Source organism: Triturus cristatus, chromosome 1_1 (assembly GCF_964204655.1).
Source record: "Triturus cristatus chromosome 1_1, aTriCri1.1, whole genome shotgun sequence".
Lineage (NCBI taxonomy): Eukaryota > Metazoa > Chordata > Amphibia > Caudata > Salamandridae > Triturus > Triturus cristatus.
Window position 1 is genome coordinate 1,022,686,413 of NC_140579.1, and position 20,477 is coordinate 1,022,706,889.

The following is a 20,477-nucleotide window of genomic DNA, read 5'->3' on the forward strand; positions in this document are numbered from 1 at the left end:
TATTTGATTGGTTCTGATGCTCCGTCCATCACCACCAGCTTTTGTACCGCTTTGTTCGCCATAAGTTGGCAGGGTATGCTCAGACGTGAGTCCCTTGCTCACTTTGCCACTGGATTCAAGCAAGCCTGGCTGAAGACGGCTGAAATGCCAGAAACCGGTCCTAGGAAGCTTGTTTCCGGTCCAGGGAAGGCATGGCTTGGCAGTTCGGGCTGGACTGTTCCCATGAGGCACAGGGTCAGACAGATTTGCATATGGCCATGTCTGAACTGGGGTGGCAGAGTGGGCTAAAGAACGGTGATGGATCAAACCCGGATCTGTTGACTGGGTGTGAGTATTTGATTGGTTCTGATGCTCCGTCCATCACCACCACCTTTTGTACCGCTTTGTTCGCCATAAGTTGGCAGGGTATGCTCAGACGTGAGTCCCTTGCTCACTTTGCCACTGGATTCAAGCAAGCCTGGCTGAAGACGGCTGAAATGCCATAAACCGGTCCTAGGAAGCTTGTTTCCGATCCAGGGAAGGCATGGCTTGGCAGTTTGGGCTGGACTGTTCCCATGAGGCACAGGGTCAGACTGATTTGCATATGGCCATGTCTGAACTGGGGTGGCAGAGTGGGCTAAAGAACGGTGATGGATCAAACCCGGATCTGTTGACTGGGTGTGAGTATTTGATTGGTTCTGATGCTCCGTCCATCACCACCACCTTTTGTACCGCTTTGTTCGCCATAAGTTGGCAGGGTATGCTCAGACGTGAGTCCCTTGCTCACTTTGCCACTGGATTCAAGCAAGCCTGGCTGAAGACGGCTGAAATGCCAGAAACCGGTCCTAGGAAGCTTGTTTCTGGTCCAGGGAAGGCATGGCTTGGCAGTTCGGGCTGGACTGTTCCCATGAGGCACAGGGTCAGACTGATTTGCATATGGCCATGTCTGAACTGGGGTGGCAGAGTGGGCTAAAGAACGGTGATGGATCAAACCCGGATCTGTTGACTGGGTGTGAGTATTTGATTGGTTCTGATGCTCCGTCCATCACCACCACCTTTTGTACCGCTTTGTTCGCCATAAATTGGCAGGGTATGCTCAGACGTGAGTCCCTTGCTCACTTTGCCACTGGATTCAAGCAAGCCTGGCTGAAGACGGCTGAAATGCCAGAAACCGGTCCTAGGAAGCTTGTTTCCGGTCCAGGGAAGGCATGGCTTGGCAGTTCGGGCTGGACTGTTCCCATGAGGCACAGGGTCAGACTGATTTGCATATGGCCATGTCTGAACTGGGGTGGCAGAGTGGGCTAAAGAACGGTGATGGATCAAACCCGGATCTGTTGACTGGGTGTGAGTATTTGATTGGTTCTGATGCTCCGTCCATCACCACCACCTTTTGTACCGCTTTGTTCACCATAAGTTGGCAGGGTATGCTCAGACGTGAGTCCCTTGCTCACTTTGCCACTGGATTCAAGCAAGCCTGGCTGAAGACGGCTGAAATGCCAGAAACCGGTCCTAGGAAGCTTGTTTCCGGTCCAGGGAAGGCATGGCTTGGCAGTTCGGGCTGGACTGTTCCCATGAGGCACAGGGTCAGACTGATTTGCATATGGCCATGTCTGAACTGGGGTGGCAGAGTGGGCTAAAGAACGGTGATGGATCAAACCCGGATCTGTTGACTGGGTGTGAGTATTTGATTGGTTCTGATGCTCTGTCCATCACCACCACCTTTTGTACCGCTTTGTTCGCCATAAGTTGGCAGGGTATGCTCAGACGTGAGTCCCTTGCTCACTTTGCCACTGGATTCAAGCAAGCCTGCCTGAAGACGGCTGAAATGCCAGAAACCGGTCCTAGGAAGCTTGTTTCCGGTCCAGTGAAGGCATGGCTTGGCAGTTCGGGCTGGACTGTTCCCATGAGGCACAGGGTCAGACTGATTTGCATATGGCCATGTCTGAACTGGGGTGGCAGAGTGGGCTAAAGAACGGTGATGGATCAAACCCGGATCTGTTGACTGGGTGTGAGTATTTGATTGGTTCTGATGCTCCGTCCATCACCACCACCTTTTGTACCGCTTTGTTCGCCATAAGTTGGCAGGGTATGCTCAGACGTGAGTCCCTTGCTCACTTTGCCACTGGATTCAAGCAAGTCTGGCTAAAGACGGCTGAAATGCCAGAAACCGGTCCTAGGAAGCTTGTTTCCGGTCCAGGGAAGGCATGGCTTGGCAGTTCGGGCTGGACTGTTCCCATGAGGCACAGGGTCAGACTGATTTGCATATGGCCATGTCTGAACTGGGGTGGCAGAGTGGGCTAAAGAACGGTGATGGATCAAACCCGGATCTGTTGACTGGGTGTGAGTATTTGATTGGTTCTGATGCTCCGTCCATCACCACCACCTTTTGTACCGCTTTGTTCGCCATAAGTTGGCAGGGTATGCTCAGACGTGAGTCCCTTGCTCACTTTGCCACTGGATTCAAGCAAGCCTGGCTGAAGACGGCTGAAATGCCAGAAACCGGTCCTAGGAAGCTTGTTTCCGGTCCAGGGAAGGCATGGCTTGGCAGTTCGGGCTGGACTGTTCCCATGAGGCACAGGGTCAGACTGATTTGCATATGGCCATGTCTGAACTGGGGTGGCAGAGTGGGCTAAAGAACGGTGATGGATCAAACCCGGATCTGTTGACTGGGTGTGAGTATTTGATTGGTTCTGATGCTCCGTCCATCACCACCACCTTTTGTATCACTCATGACATGGTCAGTGACATCACTCATGACATCACTGATGACATCTCAAATGACATCACTGATGACATCTCTGATGACATCATCCAGTGAATATGTGTCTTTCTGAAAAATAAATATTTTTTTATATATGTATATCTAAAGGTTAATGGAAGAATAAATGGGTAAATAAGTGTCTAAATGCATGTTTTTTTTGTAAAATTAATTGTATAACTGACTTATTAACAGTATCTTAGTGAATACAAGTATTAGTGAGTAATGTTTAAATATTTAAATATCTGTATCAGTGTCTCACTTTGTGTATAAGTGGCTGCATGGGTTGGTGAGTAGCTACATGAGTGTGTATATGGGTTATTAGTTCGTTTTTAGAGTATCAGTATGAGTGTCTCTATGGTTCAGTGGGGGATGTTACTTAGCGTATAGATGCATGAATGAGTGACTCCCTGTTTGTATGTGTTTTGAAGACAGTATGTGAGCAGGACAGTATGGGTGGATGAGTGGGTGTATGGGTGAGTAAGAGAGTGAATGGCTGTCTCAATAGTGTCTTTATGAGTAAGTCCATATGTTTTAAACTAGTATATGTGAGTATTGATGTATATAAGTGAGGATATATGAGAGTGAGAGATTGGAAGAGTTCCTGTATAAATAAGTATGTGTTTCTATAAGTGATTGTTTAAGAGAGTAAGTATGTGTACGATTCTGTAGAAGTAAGTGTAGTGGTGTGTGTATAGCTGTATATGCAAGTAAATAGATGTTTATTTGCATGTGTGAGTATGTGTGTGAGTAACTCTATGTATGAGTGTAGGTGTGTAACAGGATGTATAGGTGTATGAGTACATTTGATGACTGAGTACATGTATGAGTGACTATATAGAAGTATTGATGAATGAGTGGATGCGTATGTAGATTTTGGAATTACTGAATAGGTTGTTCTAACTGGTATTGGTATCTCTATAGTTTTCAAAACTTTAGTTTGTATTTTTCAATGTGTGTATCAAAGTTTATATTAGGATAAGAGGAGGTCTGCCACTCTTACACAAGGATGATGTCATCAGTGATGTCATCAATGATGTCATTTGAGATGTCATCAGTGATGTCATGAGTGATGTCACTGACCATGTCATGAGTGATGTAATATGTGATGTCATCAGCAGTGGATTGCTGTCGCGCGAGTTATAGTTAGCTGAACTAACTATAACGGGGGAATTTCAATGGTTTTGTATGAGTGAAATGTCCAGCTAACTATAACATGTGTGAAACCTATGGTTTTTTCAGTGAATTTGCAAGGTTTTTTAAATGCTAATTCCTAACTATATCGTGTGTGAAACCTATGGTTTTTTCAGTGAATATATGTATAAATGCAGCTCCGATGGGGTGTGTCTAAAGAATGAGCCGCACTCGAGTGTCAGTGTGCCTTCCCCAAAGCATTTATTTGGTATGGGCAGTTACGTTTTCAAACAATTAAAAGCACCTGACTTTGGCCTGACGCGTTTCAAACAGGTTTTTCTTCAGAGGCAGTCAGAAGAGTGCATGCCGGTTACTCATTTCCCTACGAGGGAAATGAATAAACCGAGGCCAAAGTCAGGTGCTTTTAATTGTTTGAAAACGTAACCGCCCATACCAAATAAATGCTTTGGGGAAGGCACACTGACACTTGAGTGCGGCTCATTCTTTGGACACACCCCATCGGAGCTGTATGTAATCGCGGCCGTCCTGCCGCGGAGTCTGCACCACCCCAGGAAGGGGGGCTACGGGTCTCTTGAAAAGATGGGGCCAATACTGTGGAGGGTCGCTGATGGAATGAGGATAGCTTCAGTTTTCGAGGCTCATGTGGGAGCTTTGATTTGGCACGGGATTGAAGGTGCATGCATTATTGGACATATAACGGACCTCATTTCCCAAAAGGCAACATGTTGTATCATAAGGAGCAGCCCCTTTGGGCACACGATATCGCCAAACGAGGGAAATGAGTAATTGAGGCCAAAGTCAGGTGCTTTTAATTGTTTGAAAACGTAATTGCCCATACCAAATAAAAGCTTTGGGGAAGGCACACTGACAATCGAATGCGGCTCATTCTTTGGACACACCCCATCGGAGCTGTATGTAATCGCGGCCGTCCTGCCGCTGAATCCGCACCACCCCGGGAAGGGGGGCCACGGGCCTCTTGAAAAGATGGGGCCCATACTGTGGAGTGTCGCTCATGGATTGAGGAGAGCTACAGTTTTCGAAGCTCATATGGGAGCTTTGATATGGCACGGGATTGAAGGTGCATCCATTATTGGACAAATAACAGACCTCATTTCCCAAAAGGCAATGTGTTGTATCATAAGGAGCAGCCCATTTGGGCACACGATATCGCCAAATGAGGGAAATGAGCAACGGAGGCCAAAGTCAGGTGCTTTTAATTGTTTGAAAATGTAACTGTCCATGCCAAATAAATGCTTTGGGGAAGGCACACTGACACTCGAGTGCGGCTCATTCTTTGGACACACCCCATCGGAGCTGTATATATATATATATATATATATATATATATATATATATATATATATATATATATATTTTCACTGAAAAAAACATAGGTTTAACACATGTTATAGTTAGCTGGACATTTCGCTCGTAAAAAACCAATGAAATCCCCCGTTAAAGTTAGTTCAGCTAACTATAACTCGCGTGCCCGCAATCCACTGCTGATGACATCACATATTACATCACTCATGACATGGTCAGTGACATCACTCATGACATCACTGATGACATCTCAAATGACATCACTGATGACATCACTGATGACATCATCCATTGAGTATGTGTTTCTGAACAATTTTAATATGTTTAATATATATAGGGAAAGGCCTGTTGAAGAATGAGTGGGTGTACAAGTGTGTAAATGGATGATATTCTGTGGTGCGTAACTGACTCTATAAGTGAGTCATTAAATGTATCTTACTGCAGACTAGTGACTAAACTGTGTAAATGTATGTATGTGTCTGTATGTTGGTGTATAAGTGGCTGCATGGTTTTGTGAATAGCTATATGAGTGTCTATATGAGTTATTGATTGCTTGTCTCAGTATCAGTATGGGTTCCTGAGTGTTTGTGTGAGTAGGGTGTGTGTGACTCTATGCATAGATGTGTGAGTGGGTGATTCTATGGGTGCATGGTTTTAAGAGTGCATCTGTGATGGACAGTATGGTTGAGTGAGTGTATGTATGGGTGTGTTAGGGATTGAATCTATATCTCAGTGGTACATTTGTGAGTAACTACATATGTGAAAGGCAGTATTTATGCGTGTAAGAGTATATAAGTGGGTAGATGTGAGAGTGTGTGATTGTGAGAGTGACTGTATGGATGAGTGTGTGCTTGTATCAATGATTCTATAAGAGCGTAAGAATGTGGTACTATTTTTATGAGTAAGTGAACTTGAGTGTGTATAACCGCATAGGTGAGTAAATGGGAGTGTGATTATTTGCATGACTGAGTAGGTGTGAGAGTACCTCTATGGATGATTGGTAGTGTGTGAGTGTCTACAAAGGTGTATAAATGCATATGATAGTTTTGTATGGAGTGACTGTAAGTATGAGTGACTGTACAGGTGAATGAGTGGAGGTATATGTAGACCTAAGAGTTAATAAGTGGGTATGTAGTTATTGGTATTGTAGTATGTATGGTTTTGAGAATGGAACTCTTACATTTTGAGTCGGTGTATCAAATGTTATATTAGGGTGTGAGAAGATGTGGTAATTTATCACATGGATGACGTCATCAGTGATGTCATCAGTGATGTCATTTGAGATGTCATCAGTGATGTCATGAGTGATGTCACTGACCATGTCATGAGTGATGTAATATGTGATGTCATCAGCAGTGGATTGCAGGCGCGCAAGTTATAGTTAGCTGAACTAACTATAACGGGGGAATTTCATTGGTTTTTTACGAGCGAAATGTCCAGCTAACTATAACATGTGTGAAACCTATGGTTTTTTCAGTGAATTTGCAAGGTTTTTTAAATGCTAATTCCTAACTATAACGTGTGTGAAACCTATGGTTTTTTCAGTGAATTTCAAAGGTTTTTTAAATGCTAATTCCTAACTATAACGTGTGTGAAACCTATGGTTTTTTTCAGTGAATTTGCAGGGTTTTTTAAATGCTAATTCCTAACTATAACGTGTGTGAAACCTATGTTTTTTTTAGTGAATTTGCAAGGTTTTTTAAATGCTAATTTATCAATCTTTTATTATATTTTTTATTTATTTATTTTACAGTATGCTACCTATGTATATAATTATAGATTTACTGTATCCTGCAATATGGAATGGCTCAGCTTTTTTTTTTAATTTTAGATATAGTTGAACAGCATAGTTACTATCTTCTATAAATCTCTAAACATTTTTTTTTTAAAGGGTTTTTACCGTGCGCGCACTGTTCGCGTACCGTACGCGTACGGTGCGCGCACGTGGCTTGCATGCGTACTTGCTCCGTGTGCGCATGCGTACGTGATTTACGTGCGCATGCGTACTTCGTTCATCATGCGTATGCACGTGCTCCGTACGTGCATGCGCGCGTGTTCTTTTTGTGCATGCGCACGTTCTCCGTACGCGCGTGCTCCGTACACGCCTGCGCGCGTGCTCCGAATGCGCATGCGCGCGTGCGTCTTACGCGCGTGCTCCATACGCGCATGCACGCGTCTTACGTATGCGCATGCGTACTTGTACCGTGCGCGCACCGTGCGCGCACCGTAAGCGTACGGTGCGCGCACGGTAAGTCATGTGATCAAGAAACAACACTTTTCATTGGTTTATAGTAGTTTCAGTTCCAGAAACTTCCAACACCACACCCACTCCCCTCATTATTTCTTCTGATTCCCTGGGAGAAGGAGCTGAACTGTTTTTGTGATACAATGGCAGAGCAGCAGTCATCTTCTGGGAGTGAGCAGGAGACTCTTGTGAGACAGAGACAGAGGAAACAGAAAGATTCTTTTATCTGGCAATATTTCACATTTCCAGAGGGGCAGAAGAAGGTGAATGCTCCCAAAGTCACCTGCACTCTTTGTGGTCGTGTCTTATCAAGAGGAGATCCTAAAAATAAGTACTCTTTTAGTATCTTCACTATGATCAGGCACGTTAGGGATGTACATCCTGTGGCTTATGCTCGAGCTACTAGAGAAAACCCTCCTGCAGCTCAGCCGAGCACATCCGCAGCAGCTCAGCCGAGTACATCATCGGCAGCTCAGCCGAGCACTTTATGTGCGGTGGCAGCTTCACCTTCTTCAGCTCCTCTGGACATACACCCTCTGTTTGAGAGGGTGCATATAAGGTGCAATACGTGTAATGTTCTTCTTGCTTTGGGGGAGACCAGCATTCCCCTAATAGAGATCAAGATACAGCAGCACACGTGCGACACCCTATAATTTTTGCCATTCTTTCCTTCCTCTGTCCCTCAATTAACACAACGGCACTTTTTTTTTTTTTTTATCATTTAAAAAAAAAAAAATCCCCGACGTGCGCGTGCCGTGCACGGTACGTGCACCCCTCGATTTTTTAAATAAAATAAAGTTTTCTTCACCCTTCATGTTCCTTCAGGGACCTCCTGTCAAAAGGTAGGGGGTCAGGAACTCTGTACCTTGCTCCCTTTTCACGTTCTCCACTTTTTTTTTTTTAAATGGAAACACACATTTCTTTTTTTTGCATATTTTAACCCTTTCTAAATGATTTCTACCCCCAACATGACTTTTGCCTGCTAGTATAGCATTAGATCACGTAACACTTGTGTGTGCAGAGACGTCAGAAGTTCATCACATAATGTTTCTAATCCAAAGAGCAAGAGTACATTTCACAGATGAAGGGAACAGAGTCTTCTTTTTGATCTTTAGACTCTGCATCGATACTTACTTATAGGTATCAAAAAACACTCAATTAACACAATGGCTCCTTTTAGAGCCAACCAACATCCAAACACGTAAACTATTTTATTCATTTTTTTTTTGTCGCATCTCTATGCTTCCCCTGCGCAGGCGTACAAACTGCAGTCATGCGCCGGCGCAGGCTCCCTTGCACCATGGTTCAAGGATGCCTGCGTGGTGGGGAGATTGTTCTTGTGCAGGAAGGGACACCTTCCTGCACAAAAACAATCAAAAGAGGCTTTTTCCTCTTTCAATGCGTGCTGTAGAATGGAGGACGCACTGAAAGAGGAAAAAACGAGGAGAAATAAAAACATTTCTCCTCGTTGTGCCTCGCAACACCACCTCTAGGGTGGCGTAGCATTCACACGCATCTCCAGAGTTACGATTTCTCGTAAACCAGGAGATGTGTCTAGTTCTTTCTGTGTTGCGTGGGAACACCCACAACAACACCCATGGAACGCCCCTTCAACACACAGTGCTGCGTGTGAAGTGGCTGTATTTATGTGGAGAGGAAAAGTCATGCAGGGTGGCTTTTCCTCTCCTTGTAAATATGAAGGAGCTCCCTGCGCCACCAGTACGTTATGAAAAGTAACGTAGTGGTAGCGCAGAGGCCTTGTTAATCTGCTCCAGAGATGTTAAGGAAATTAAGGGTAAGACAGACAAAGGGAGAGAGACAAAAACAGAGACAGAGAGCAAGGAACTGAGAAGGAGTAAGGCAGTTAGAATGACTGAGACACAAGGAGACAGGGAGAGATACATGGTTGAAAAAGTAGTGATGGAGGCAGTAAACCTAGGGGAGTAGTATAGAAGGAGTAAGGGAGTTATGAAAGAGCAGTAAAGGAAGAAGACAGAGAGAAGGGGAATGAGAAAAGCACAGTGAGGAGAAGTGAAGAAAAGGGAGCATGAACGTGAAGGGGTGAGAAATACAGATATTTCAAACTTACCTGACCAACAAAATAACTTAATTATAAATAAATGTTTTTTTTTAATTGTTAGAAAAAAGGATTACATTTCCTACATTTTCTTTGTCGATCTGAAAAAAAAGAAAAAAAGTATTAATATTTAAGAATACATTTTAGAATACAGTACACATATTTTCATATTTAACAAAGTAATTTTTTGCCCTTTTTTTGCTGTTTTCAGAATATATTGAATTTCACTGCAAATTGTGAAATCAATTGCATTCATCACTTAACAGCGGGCAAAAAAATTAACAATCTGAAAGATTGTTTAAAAAAAGCCCTGAATCTCTTCTCAGTAAAACATACCTTGATAGAAATGTAACATATATATGAAAAATATCATCTAAGAACAATAACTATTTGCAATAAATAACGTCTGTAAATCTTGTAGCTTAAGCTCATACACCAAAATAATATCTGTCAAAGAAGTATAGAAATGTTTACCTTTCCATGAGGACAAATGGTAATTTTAAAATTATTTTTTTGTGAAATATCCAATGTTTGAAAATCAATTTAGAATCATTACACAGTGTCCAGCCTCTTTCACATTTTAGATAAACTGTGTAATGACCAGAAGTTATAGAAGGTCCATCATGGAAAATTATTGCAACTGCAACAAAAGTTTTCCTGATATTGATAATTGATGTCCTGTAAACTTCTTTATTAAAGTGTCCAATTTTGATCCATCAGCTCTACAACTTTGCATCATTAAAATTACATACTGTCCATATTTCTTTAAAAATAACGTTGATAACATGTCTGGTTTACATTGAGAACATTCCATGTTGTGATTTGCATCTTTAACTAATTTACTAAAAGTCACTGATTTACTCTCTGGTAATGTTAAATATATGAACCTTTCAGAATCAACATTAGAGCTGCATGTGTTCAAACAGTTTTCACAACTATGTTCCCATTTATATGAGAGACCAAACATATTTTCTATTTCTACCCCTTCATCTTCCAGTACCATAAGCATATACATTAAGGATTCCTGTGCATCTTGCTGGACATTTTGAGCAAACGGTGTACATCCTGAACATACATCTAAAAGATTTCTAACATCAGAAGCACTTTCTATTTTAGTTTTATCATTACTCAGCTTCTCATAAAGAAAACTCAGCAGAGAACAGAATCTTTTTTCATGATTTAGTATTATCTGCTCTTGCAAACTTTCAAGATAAAATACAACATTCAGCACTACATTAGCGTAGCAGTTGACACCAGAGCTATTTTCAAAATGACAACCAACAACCTCTTCAACATTGTCCTTTTTCTTTTTGCTTGGAATCACATCACTCTCCTTTTGTTTTCTCTTCTGTACATCCTCATTACAGATATTCTCAATTCTCCTTTTCTGACAAACAACACGTTTTTCAAACACAGGATACTGACCTAAATGAGGAGCATAGCTTCTTCTTAATCTATTATATTCTTTTATACAGTTTGCATCAGCACTAACTTTTGACTCATCAAAGTCTATCATGAATAAACCAGATATTTTTTCACGCGTGACAAAGCAACATATGCCATACCTTCTTTAAACACAGTAGATCCAATGTTTACAAAAGCACTATCTACAGTTAATCCTTGTGATTTGTGAATAGTTACAGCATATGCTAGAGAAAACGGAAACTGCTTCCTACGTACATATAAGTCTTTCACAAGCAAGAAACAAACTGAACAACGACTAATGTCTTTAACCTCTTCAATCTGATCAAATTTTATTTTTAAAAATTCAATTCCAACTTTTTTCTAGTAATTAACAAAACCCACAACTTTACCCATAGCTCCATTCACTAAACCTTTTTCTACATCCAAATTACGTCTTAAATCTGAAATCTTTGAGAATACTTGTATAATCATCATCATTTGCTTGCCACATATTGGTAATGAGTTCTTTGTATTCAAAGTATGTCCAAATATTCACATTACCTATACTTCCTAACAACTTTTTCGTGTCTTCATGTGTAAGAGTATGAAATACTGGTTGTCCTTTAACTGGAGTGAGCTGCAGTAGATCCCCAAAAACTATAACATGTTTTCCTCCAAATAACACGTCATAGTTTGTCTTTAGAATTTGCTGCATTCTTAAATGCACAAAGGCAAGCATTAAGTTTGATACCATGCTTACCTCATCAATAATGAGAACTTTCATTTTTTTAAATACTCTTGAAACTTCAGAACATGCTTCTCCTGTTAGCTTGTGGTATTGTATTTTGTTCTCAAGCTCTACTGGTAACATTAGCAAACAATGGAGGGTAATTCCTTTTATGTTATATGCTGCTAACCCAGTTGGAGCAGTAACAACACAAGACAAAGTTGAATCAGTTTTTTTCTGTAGGTAGCTTCTAATTACTTTAATCAAGAAATGTTTTCCAGTTCCAGCTTGTCCACTCACATACATTCTGATTGGTTCAAATGATGTGCATGAGCACTCTTTATTTTCATGTAGTAATCCATGATCAATTTGTTTTGTGACTTCTTCATAAATTTGTTGTTGTTCATCATTCAGTTGCTATTGCAGCTTCATTTTCTACGATTGGTTGTCCTAGGGGATCTTGACTGAGCGTCCCAGAGCTTTGACTGTCTTGAGAACTGTCTCTAGCTACTTCAGCTGCAATTGTTGCTTCTTGTTCAATTTCTTCATTTAACATTTGTACATAAGTTGTGAAAGTACTGCATTCAATGGTATCTTTGCATGCATTAAAGGAATCTTCCTAGCTTTGAAAATGTCCAAGTAATTCATCCTCTGAGCGCCATGGTTTAAACAACTGTAAAAGTGCTAAGTGGTAAAATTCCTTCTTGTCAGTAGTGTCGCAACTCAGCTTCCTGTGATTAATCAAACTTCCTTTTGTTTGTTTTACCAAACATCCTTCTTCACCAATGACTTTATATTTTCCATTGTTGATGTCTTCTGTGGCATTCCGTTTATAAATGTAGTTCTGCAGCACTTCATAGAGACACATGTTCTCAAGATGATGATTTCTCTTTGGGTAATATGTGTCCAACATGTTTGTTCTTAAAATGTCTGTACTTTCAGGTTCGTACTCTGCTAAATATTCAATTTCTCGAATAGATTTCAGTACCCGATTTCGCATTCCTGCAAGGCCTAAACTTACCCAAATTATTCTTCTGGATTTGGAGTACAGACTTGCAGATGATAACCTATCTGAGCATTCGTAAGAGCCAATTTCTCGATGCGATAACATCTTTAAACTGAAACTGTATAGCTTTTTACTGACAGTCTTCTCGTGAGAAATCTCTTCCCACATTTCTTTCAATTCCGTTTTCTCAGATTTAGTGATGTAAGATGTGACATACCGAGCAACAGCAATAGAATTGTCAGCTACATACTGAATATCCATGTTAGCATTCCACATGGATAAAATGACTGGGTTGTAGTCATTTATATATTTTGACTCTTCTGTTCTTCTTAGGTTGTAGGTATTCTTAGGTGATTTTCTTGTAATAGTATGTTGCACAGCTGACATAAAACTGTTTACTCTTCCTTTTGAAAGAACAGGTCGTGGAAATCCAAATCGACATTTTGTGTAGAATTTATCTTTACTCTTGTACTTTCGTCGACAGTATTTTCCACACCGATGACTTTGGAAACGTAAAACTTGCTCTTTTAATTTTTTTTCTTCTGTGCTTTTAGGTATAGCACATGTTGCATATCCTTCGATGAAAGATAAAACTGCATCATCAGAATCTGTTCCAAATTTTGGGGCATCCTTGATCCACAACAGCATATGAATATGAGGAGCACCTCTTGCTTGGTACTCTTTTCTCCAAAAGAAATCCACAACTTCTCCAAGAGGTGGATTTTTTTTATTGCAGATGAAGGACATCATAGCCTCAAATCTATGATTGAAATATCTGCAAACATTAACCGGATCCAATGAGCACAATTCTCCTGCTGTCTTGTATTGGATGTTTTCAATATTTGAATTTGCCTCTCGAAGAAAATCCAGTAAATCATCCCAAGCGTACTCTGCACAGCTTAGGGTAAGGAACCATGTAGGAGTTCCTAAATTCCGTAACATACATTTCAATTCTCCATGGCGTCGGTACCAATATTCATTAGTCCCACGCTGACAAGCCATTAGATTAATCAATTGAGATTCCAAATGATCATCTCGCTGTTGCACTTTGTTCATAAAATGCTTTGCAGACACATTATGTAGATGTACTCCAGTTTTCAAAATGTGATTTACTGCATAAGATAGTGCTGATAAGTCACTTTCAAATAAAAGATGGAACAAATAAGGAATACTTTGACGAAATCTTGGATCTTCTGCATATAATCTTGTAGTCCGATACTCAGAAGCAGGAATCTGTACTGGACGTTCATCATATCGTCCACCTTTTCCTGTAGGAAACAGCTGGGGAAAACAACGAGCTTCCAAGCTCTCCTCCCATACACTCACAGGAGTTCCTTTTGCTTTTTTCATCTGAAAGAGATCAATAGTGTTTCCCATAACTTCTTTAGAATGAAGAGGATGTATGCTGAAATGTTCATAAATTTCTTCTTCTTTTGACTTATCCACTTTTTCAATTTGCCCAGTTGGTATTCCTGTGTCTGCTAGTAAATCTTCTTCATCTTCTTCCATATAAACTGTTTCATACCATTTATTATTTCTTTTCAAATATAAATTTGCTCTTTGTACTTTTCGTAAATCCACCAGCTCCTGCCAAATTTTCTTATTCTTTGTAGGTACACCATTAACCAGAATAACTAATGGTTCAGTTTCCAAACTATCTGCATCAATTGTTTCAATATTTTTTTTCAAATCTAATGGCAAATAGACAACTCTTCCTTTTAAACCTCTTTGTAAATCTGTAGGAGGTAATTTGCCTGTTTTGGGCTCCATACGAACTATAGTCTGAAACGGATGGACACATTGAATGAGTATAGACTCATACGTATTTAAATCACTAAGTTCTGCAGGAATATCAACCAATTCTAAATTATTATGTACAGCTCTAGCAGGCATTTTATTTTCTTCTAACTTGTTATAACAGTATTGACAAATACGGTGATCTTCACCCAAATCAAAACAATTTTCCAGAAATAAATATGTAGCAAAATCCATCCACTTAGAATTATTTTCTTTTTCACTTTTTTTATAGAGATCAACATTCCTTGTTTGATTTTTGTAATGGCTTCTCCGGCAACAAATACAAGTAATATTTGGTCTTTCATTAGAGATGATAGTAAATTTTGTCATTTGATCTTCAAATGTTTTACTAACAGTGAGTTCTACATTCTCTTCCACATTTTCTTCAATAACTGTGTCATTTCCTGCACTTTCTTGCTCTGGACCAAAGTAACAAAACTCAATAGCCTCACAAACCTTCTTCACATCTGTTACAGATCCATGGAACAGAGCACTATTCAACTCATGTAACTTTAGTGCTGGACTTTTAGCAAAATACAATCTTCTCACAAACTTTCTCATTTCAGTATTATGAACAGCCAGCATCCTAAAATGGTGAAAAACACTTTGACAAACTTTCCTAGAAAGACAAGCCAGAGAATATCCTTGCAAACCAGTATTCTCTCTCACTCTGCATGGATCTAGTCCTTGAAGCACCTTAATCTTCTGTTTAACACTTTTTTTTACTATATTCTCTTAGAAAGTCACTAAATTTATCAATAGATTCCTGTCGTACAGTACAAATACTACTACAATTCCACGTGTACACTGGGGCTTTAGGACGTCTCCCCATAACCTCATCAGCTAACACTTCTTCCTCATTTCTTGGAACCATTTTCTCCTTTTCCATTACACAACCATCCTTAACTTCAGAAGCTCGACCACTGGTGTCAACTGCATGCAGCAAACTATTACTTTGAAGATAACTCTCTTCATTAAAAAACGGTTCAGTACTTGAACTATGCTTCCATTCTCCTAAGAACACTTTACAAAAGTTTTTTTTTTACTTCTCTTTTTCTTTCGCTTTTTGACTTCATTACATTCACTAATTTATCTAATGTACGGATCCTGTTCAAAATTAAAATGAATAGTTTTCTTTTCAATTCCAAAGCCTTTGCAACAATTGATTCAATATGTTTTTTTTCCTATAAAATTTGTCTTTCTTCCTATATTTCTTCACATCCTTTAGCAAATTGAACATCACTCTTCTCTCAAACATTTTTCTACAAATGTTTTTAAAATCTATTTTTCTTTTTAATTCATTCTTTCTTACTTCTGTTTGTACATTAGCATTTAGTATATTCTGTCGATTGTCTTGTTGTTTTCTACTTGAAACACTATTTCCAGTGGATATATTTTTTACATTTTTTCATGGCTTGAGGATATTTTTTTAAAATCCTTAGTCTGCTTACCAGAAGGCTTTTTCTTTTTTCCAACATGAGGTTCTTCAACTATTTTTTTTTGTCCAGTTGTCTTCAAATATACATGTTGTTGCTGTTCTTTTCTCTTTCTTGATTTTATAGGCATCTTTAATTTATTTCAGTCTTGTTCAGCAATACCTGAAAGAAACTAAAAACAAAAAAAACCTTTATGTAATTTATATATATTACTATATTTTTTATGAGCTTTTCAAAACATATCATATGAGCTATCCCTTTCCTACGACTGCAAGTCTTACACAATGAAAGCTACACAAATTAAATCTCTGACAACAATTCCTGTGTGCACACAGACTCATGGTGTGATTCTAGGCAGAAAACGATTTTTCATTGGCAATTTCAAAGCACATTTACCGCTGTGGTTTTGCAAGTGATAATTACTCTAAGAGCCTGACACATTTTCCTTATAGTTTAGAGAGGCAGAAAAGAGCACATGTCCTAAAAGCTACTTGAGAGCATGAGCATGTGGAACCTGAGTGAGTGATTAGACTAGAGCAAAGGAAATAAGCCTTGGTGATGTTGAATGTGTTAGCGTTACACACTACTATCTAAAATACCACACAGTGCTGAATACTTAGCATGGGAGTGCAGGAGAAGCTACTGCCTGTGTGATAAGAGCGTGCTTCTGGAGACTGTGTATTGTCAGGTGCAAGAGAGATCTGCATGGATGCTTGCAGAACTGCATGAAGACTGCACAGATGTATGTAAGAGTACATGTGGGGTAAGGGTTAATTGCAGTTTTGAACATGTAGGATTTACCTCACCCATGGCAGGAGTGGAAGGAAAATCTACCCTGTTGTTTTCAAATGTGTTAGCATTTGCCTCTCATTTGTGAGATAGTGATTTCTGCTGAATGCAAACCATCACAGTTCAAGAAAACAAGCTGCCCCTTTCCTACGAATGCAAGTCTTACAGAACCAGACCAACACAAATTAAATCTCTGACAACAAATTCCTGTGTGCACAAAGACTCATGGTGGGATTCTAGGCAGAAAAGTTTTTTTCATTGGCAATTTCAAAGCACTTTTACCACTGTGGTTTTGCAAGTGATAAATACTGTCAGAGCCTGACACATTTTCCTTATAGTTTATAGAGGCAGAAAATAGCACATGTCCTAACAGCTACTTGAGACCATGAGCATGTGGAACCTGAGTGAGTGATTAGACTAGAGCAAAGGAAATGAGCCTTGGTGACATTGAATGTGTTAGCGTTACACACTACTATCTAAAATACCACACAGTGCTGAATACTTAGCATGGGAGTGCAGGAGAAGCTACTGCCTGTGTGCTAAGAGCGTGCTTCTGGAGACTGTGTATTGTCAGGTGCAAGAGAGATCTGCATGGACGCTTGCAGAACTGCATGAAGACTGCACAGATGTATGTAAGAGTACATGTGGGGTAAGGGTTAATTGCAGTTTTGAACATGTAGGATCTACCTCACCCATGGCAGGACTGGAAGGAAAATCTACCCTGTTGTTTTCAAATGTGTTAGCATTTGCCTCTCATTTGTGAGATAGTGATTTCTGATGAATGCAAACCATCACAGTTCAAGAAAACAAGCTGCCCCTTTCCTACGAATGCAAGTCTTACAGAACCTGACCAACACGAATTAAATCTCTGACAACAAATTCCTGTGTGCACACAGACTCATGGTGTGATTCTAGGCAGAAAACGATTTTTCATTGGCAATTTCAAAGCAGATTTACCGCTGTGGTTTTTCAAGTGATAATTACTGTAAGAGCCTGACACATTTTCCTTATAGTTCAGAGAGACAGAAAAGAGCACATGTCCTAACAGCTACTTGAGAGCATGAGCATGTGGAACCTGAGTGAGTGATTAGACTAGAGCAAAGGAAATGAGCCTTGGTGACATTGAATGTGTTAGCATTACACACTACTATCTAAAATACCACACAGGGCTGAATACTTTGCATGGGAGTGCAGGAGAAGCAACTGCCTGTGTGCTAAGAGCGTGCTTCTGGAGACTGTGTATTGTCAGGTGCAAGAGAGATCTGCATGGACGCTTGCAGAACTGCATGAAGACTGCACAGATGTATGTAAGAGTACATGTGGGGTAAGGGTTAATTGCAGTTTTGAACATGTAGGATCTACCTCACCCATGGCAGGACTGGAAGATAAATCTACCCTGTTGTTTTCAAATGTGTTAGCATTTGCTCTCATTTGTGAGATAGTGATTTCTGCTGAATGCAAACCATCACAGTTCAAGAAAACAAGCTGCCCCTTTCCCACGAATGCAAGTCTTACAGAACCTGACCAACACGAATTAAATCTCTGACAACAAATTCCTGTGTGCACACAAACTCATGGTGTGATTCTAGGCAGAAAACGATTTTTCATTGGCAATTTCAAAGCACATTTACCGCTGTGGTTTTGCAAGTGATAATTACTGTAAGAGCCTGACACATTTTCCTTATAGTTTAGAGAGACAGAAAAGAGCACATGTCCTAACAGCTACTTGAGAGCATGAGCATGTGGAACCTGAGTGAGTGATCAGACTAGAGCAAAGGAAATGAGCCTTGGTGACATTGAATGTGTTAGCGTTACACACTACTATCTAAAATACCAAACAGTGCTGAATACTTTGCATGGGAGTGCAGGAGAAGCAACTGTCTGTGTGCTAAGAGCGTGCTTCTGGAGACTGTGTATTGTCAGGTGCAAGAGAGATCTGCATGGACGCTTGCAGAACTGCATGAAGACTGCACAGATGTATGTAAGAGTACATGTGGGGTAAGGGTTAATTGCAGTATTGAACATGTAGGATCTACCTCACCCATGGCAGGAGTGGAAGGAAAATCTACCCTGTTGTTTTCAAATGTGTTAGCATTTGCCTCTCTTTTGTGAGATATTGATTTGTGCTGAATGCTAGCCATCACACTTCAACAAAACAAGCTGCCCCTTTCCTACGAATGCAAGTCTTACAGAACCAGACCACCACAAATTAAATCTCTGACAACAATTCCTTTGTGCACACAGACTCATGGTGTGATTCTAGGCAGAAAACAATATTCCTGGGTGACACCAGTACACCTTTACTTATGGTGAAGACATACTCGGTAATATCTGACAAGTTCAAGGCAGTTAAATATCTTCCAAAACATAAAATGTAAAACACAACTTTAAAACAAGAATCTCATTTACATTTTTTTTATCAATATGCACCACATACATCCCCTCTCAAATTCATAACTCACCTTTAAAAGTAGTTAGTTGAGAAAGAAATGTGGCACTCACACAGCAGATTATCAGAGCCAGAATCTCTGAACTGTACACCTCTCAGCAGAACCAGTAAATGGCAATGTTTCCCTCTCTTTTTTCACACATATACATGTTAACTTCAAATCACAGTGCTTCCCACATTTTTTCAAATGGAAACACACATTTCTATTGGTTGCAAATTTCAACCCTTTCCAAATGATCCCTACCCCCAACATGACTTCTGCCTTCTACCATAGCATCAGGTCATGGAACACTGGTGTGAGCAGAGAGGTCAGAAGTTCAGCACACAATGTTTCTAATCCAAAGAGCAAGAGTGCTTGACTTTTCAAACCTAACAGCAAATCCAAAGTAATGTTCTGTGGGAACACATTTTTCTGAACCAATACAAAACATGCTTTTTAAAATTTAAACATACAGCCTAGTTTTTAGTGTAGAATGGTGTGAAACAGCCAATGAGTTCTTTTTATTAAAAAACAGTGTGTAAGCCTCCATTTTACAACTATCTTTCTTTTCGTATTGCCATTCTACTGAAAGACACCTTCTGAGTGCATCCAGATCTCCTTGAAAGATGTTCACAGTGTGGATTGTCGGTCATAGCTATGTCTTCTGGAGTGAAAAGTATGCAGAAAAAAGAGGTATTTTCAAAGACCTTGTGTTAGATCTGGGGGTCTCTAGTTGGCAGGGTAGGTACCACTGTCCAAGTAGGGACCCTTGCTTCTAGTCAAGGAAAGGGGGATACACTGTTAAGATAACCCCTGCTCACCCTTTAGGTAGCTTGGCCTGAGCAGTCTAGGCTATCAAAGGCCATGTGTAAAGTATTTGTACCAACACTCACAGTAACACAGTGAAAACACCACAGATTTACTCCACACCAGTTTTAGGAAAATAAGGTATCTTTACTAAAAACTTCACAAGACCAAATACTTCAGAAAAACCAACATACAATTAAAAAGATTACTTTAAAGATAGTTCAAGAGTTTGCAGAAAGTACTCCAGGATGTAAAAGTCAGTGTCCTGCACAATGCGACTCTCAATGCACAAAATGCGACACTCTCGTGCCCAACAGTACCTGTAGTTGCGATAAGGTTCCCAAAAGCTATCACAAGGAAGATGGCAAAGGCGATGCGATACTCCTGAGATCCTGGGGAGGCTTTGCAGCAGCCCTGCTTCACGCAGCAGAGGTGGATGCGCCGTCTCCGATCTGTAGGGGGAGGATGCGATGACTTTGGCTTTCATTGCGTAGGTTTCTTAGGGGGAAGCTTCACGCACAGGTACGATGCGACGATCTTCGGTG